This window comes from Phyllobates terribilis, unplaced genomic scaffold (genome assembly GCF_046119375.1).
Source record: "Phyllobates terribilis strain yellow unplaced genomic scaffold, ASM4611937v1 Scaffold_13__5_contigs__length_258822181, whole genome shotgun sequence".
NCBI classification, from domain to species: domain Eukaryota; kingdom Metazoa; phylum Chordata; class Amphibia; order Anura; family Dendrobatidae; genus Phyllobates; species Phyllobates terribilis.
The window spans coordinates 230,149,556-230,153,809 of NW_027362773.1; the positions used below are offsets into that span (position 1 = coordinate 230,149,556).

The following is a 4,254-nucleotide window of genomic DNA, read 5'->3' on the forward strand; positions in this document are numbered from 1 at the left end:
AGGCTCCACTGAGATTTGAACTCAGATCACTGGATTCAAAGTCCAGAGTGCTAACCATTACACCATGGAACCAGACAGATATCTGACTTGGCTGGTATTTGTTGTGGTGAAACCAGAGAACAGAGCATGTTAATCAAATCATTCATGCTTGTGAAAACAGGCTCTATAGCTGCGGTGCAAATCTACAATTAATACACAATGGTAAATTATTATCTTCTCCACTTTCAATCCACAACTGTGCCTAGAGTTCCACGATATCACAATTACACCGTTTTAAAACGTTGATGAAAATTGTCTACTAATTAGAGTGCTGGACTTATAAGCAGGAAAAAGGGAGATAAAAATAATTGTAAAACATGAACTGTTAGAAAGCTGCTCATCCAGAAGTCGCTAAACATTTTTCATTGTGTGGTAAAGGGCTCCATCCGAGAGATAATTCAAGTAGAGTTGGTACAAATTGAAGCGCGTGTCATATCAGCCGTAACAGTGGTCTGTGGCCGTTGGACAAGGACCTCTTACCTGATGGCACCTGCGGGGACTGTTTTGATTAGCGGCGTGATGAAGTGCCAGGCCAACTAACCAATGTAAGATTTTTAGATGCTGTCATGCTGGTTCTACAGATCTAATACAGAGAGAGTTGACTCCGTAAACCTCTTGAAAAAGGCTCCAAAAATGCTCAAAAGAATGAAAAGATTAATTTCTATAGAAACAAAACTAACGGTTCATATAATCAGGCTTTTGAGTATTTTTTAACCGCATCAAGTTTCCAAAATGTACAACGGTTAAATAAAGTGAGCAAATCATTCTTCATGCGTTTTTTCTACGAAGACCTCCATTCTTACAATACAAGTCAATAGGAAGCTTAGAAAGACCCTGGAAGGTTCCTGAGTGACTTCTGGAGCGTTTTGTGAGCAACAAAAAAAAGCAAAAACACAATCAACAGATGGCCAAAACAATGCCACCAAAAATGTTAATAAATTGCTGTAGAAAAATGCTGGAAAAACACGAGAAAAGATGATTCTGAAAAGAAAATACCCACCTGGAAAAAAACATCATGATAATATTGACACAAGTCATAAAGTATGAATGCTTGGTGAGACATAGAAGGTATGAGTCTTGCTTCATGAAGTCAACTTTAACTTTGACAAAGCCTACTTGATAGATAGCCTTGGCCATGGATCCTTGGACCATTCAATTGTTTTTTGGCATTTGGCAAATAGATTTTGACTTTCTTTTTCCATGTTAAACCTCGGGCATAGGAGGGAGCGTTATGAATGGAAAAGATGACACCTTTGTGCTGAAAGAATTTTACAGGTTCCACTAAGATTTAAACTCAGAAAATTGGATTCTGAGTCCAGGGTGCTAACCATTACACCATGGAACTAGACAGAAAACTGACTTGGCTGATATTTGTTGTAGTGAAACCGGAGAAAAAAGCATGTTAAAGCATTCATGATTGTGAAAACAGGCTGTAAAGCTGCGGTGCAAATCTACAATTAATACTCAATGGTAAATTATTATCTTCTCCACTTTCAATTCACAACTGTGCCTAGAGTTCCACGATATCACAATTAGACAGTTTTAAAATGTTGATGAAATTTGCCTGCCAATTAGAGTGCTGGACCTATTACCAGAAAAAAGGGAGAGAAAAAATAATTGTAAAACTTAAACTGTTAGAAAGCTGCTCATCCAGAAGTCGCTAAAGATTTTTCAATGTGTGGTAAAGTGCTCCATCTGAGAGTCAATTCAAGTAGAGCTGGTGCAAATCGAAGCGCATGTCCCAGTATATCAGCCGCAGCGGTGGTCTGTGGCCGCTTGACAAGCACCTCTTACCTGACATCACTTGCGGGGCTTGTTTTGATTAGCGGCATGATGCACATGTGATGACGTGCTAGGCCAGCTAACAAAAATAAGATCTTTAGATGCTGTCAGATTGGTTCTACAAATCCGATCCAGAGATCATAGACCACAGTTGTGGGGGATAGACTAAGGAAGGTGGGAATTGATCTACTGAGTAGAGATGAGCGTTGTTCTACTCGAACTGTTCGCCAATCTCAAATTCGAGCTGTTTTGGGCAGTGTTCGAGCCGTTCGGCGAACACGAACAATTTGAGAAAAATTCGGCTGTTCGAGGTTATGTTCGATAACTGTTCGTGCACCAAAATCATAACTGGATTTTTTCTCAGTAATGATGAAAATTAATGTTAATACGCAGTTTGAGTGTACAGCGGGGTGGGGGGAGGGGCAGGGGATGGATCTCTGCAGGAACAATGAAGATCTCCATTTTTTTTTCTCTTTCCCGCATTTACAGTGGGGAGGTGCAATCTGTCAGCCTATCAGCAGCGCACATGTGGCACCCCAGGGGTCTGGTTTTCCACAGTAATGTAATGTTATGTCTGAGAGCAGGTGGGAGGTCCTTTGGTCAGGGATCCTGTGCATGCCACACCTCCTGCCCAGTCTTGGGAGGGGAAGGACTTCCCCTATATAAACCTGGGGCTGAGGCAGGGTAGGGAGTTCTGAGAGGAGAAGACAGGGAGCAGAGCTGCTCTATGGGCTCTGCTCCACAGGCAGGCCCTGTCCTGGGGCCTGAGCCTGGAGTCCAGGAAGAGTAGAGACAAGAGCAGCATAGGAAGCAGCAGAGTCACAAGGAGTCAGGGGCTGGCAGCTAAAGAGCTCGCCCTGACTAAGAAGATTCTTTACCGGACCCGGAGTCCGAGGCTGTGGGGACTAACTTCTACCCAGCAGCAGAATCCGTCAGGCAGGGGATTTCAGGTCCCCTGGCCCAGAAGCCCGAAGGCCCGGTCACACGCGTGGGACCAGCACCGCCATCGTGGAGCGGAAGCCATTAGAAGGCCCCGAGTCACCGGCCATACGGGTGAGCACCACACGGTACACTCAGGGACGTGGGCTACTTACATCAGCTTCTAGCAAGGTAGCCAGAAGAGTACAGTCAGCTTGGGAGGCCTACAACTACGCCTGGCCAGGGGAGATCCCATCTGCTCAAGGACTGACCAGGCCCCGTTCGCTAGCAAGTACTCCGGGAGGGTCTATCGTTGTTACCAGTAAAGACCCTGAACGCTACCATACCGTCTCTGAGTGGTTCCTGCTACCCCCATCATCCACGTCGGCTGCCCTGAGGCCATACCCCTCCCGTTGGGGGTTATACTATCACGCTGCACCATCCTTCCACCGGCCTCAGCGGTCTGCCCTGCAGCAGCAGCCCCCTGGCTGCATTCAACGGGTGGCGTAGTCATCAACCATTTTCTACCGCTAACAGACTGCCGTCCAGTTTGACTCCCTGGGCACGGACCGGGTCACCGCCACGAGACTACAACCCTAAACAGATCCGGCTCCGGGTAAGCTCCCGCGTGCGCAACGCAGCGCGACACAGGCCCAGGGGCGCGTCAACTTTGGCGTAGTCGGCAGGATCACGTGCCCGCAACCACCGGGTACTGCGTGCCTGAAAAGCAAAGACTGTTCAAACTTACCAGTGGTGAAGATTCCCGCCATCGGTGAAGATTCCCGCCATCCGGCGCCATCTTCAGCCTTCTTCCCGCCATCGGTGAAGTTTCCCGCCATCCGGCGCCATCTTCAGCCTTCTTCCCGCCATCCGTGGAGTTTTCCCGCCATTGGACGCCATCTTGAGGACGCCGCGCGGGAAGAAGATGGGCGTGGACTCCGAAAGCGCGCGAGAACTGAAGCCCCGCCTCACGTCCGGACGTTGCGTAAGGTCCTGGAAGGAGCCCAGCAGACGCCGACGTCACAGGAGCGCGACGCCAGGTCCTCTACCCCGACGATTGACTGCGGAGCCGCGGCCTACGGAAGAGGATCTCCGGAAGGTAGGCCACGGTCCACTAGGGGGGAGGAGGACACCAGGAACGGACAGCAAGATGGCGGACCGGCAGCAGACTAAGCTGCCCAGCATCGGCAGTGCCCCAGTCGTCGCCGGCCCCGACCAGCGCCGGGAGAAGACGCGTGACGCAGGAGCGGTCGCGGGAGCAGGTAAGAGGAGTCTCCCTGTCCCGGACGCTGCCAGCGTCAACCTGCTCCCGGGCCCCCTGGTGGAGCCGCCGATTTCGGGCGCTGCAGACACCGACCTGCTCCAGCCCCCGCAACAAGCCCTGCGGCCAAGCCCTCCAGCCCTGGGCACTACCACCACCAGCCCGCGCCCAGGCCCAAAGTTGCACCCTCTGACCCCGGGCGTCATCAACGGCGACCCTCTCCACGCCTGGTCGCAAGGCCTGAACTCCCCAGG

At 50.1% G+C, this 4,254-nt stretch overlaps 1 non-coding gene across 1 annotated transcript; it reads right to left on the minus strand.

Moving 5' to 3' along the window:
• TRNAQ-UUG (transfer RNA glutamine (anticodon UUG)) lies at window positions 1–72 on the minus strand. Its single transcript has one exon. It is a non-coding gene; the product is annotated as a tRNA-Gln (tRNA).
• Between the last annotated feature and the right edge of the window lie 4,182 nt (window positions 73–4,254).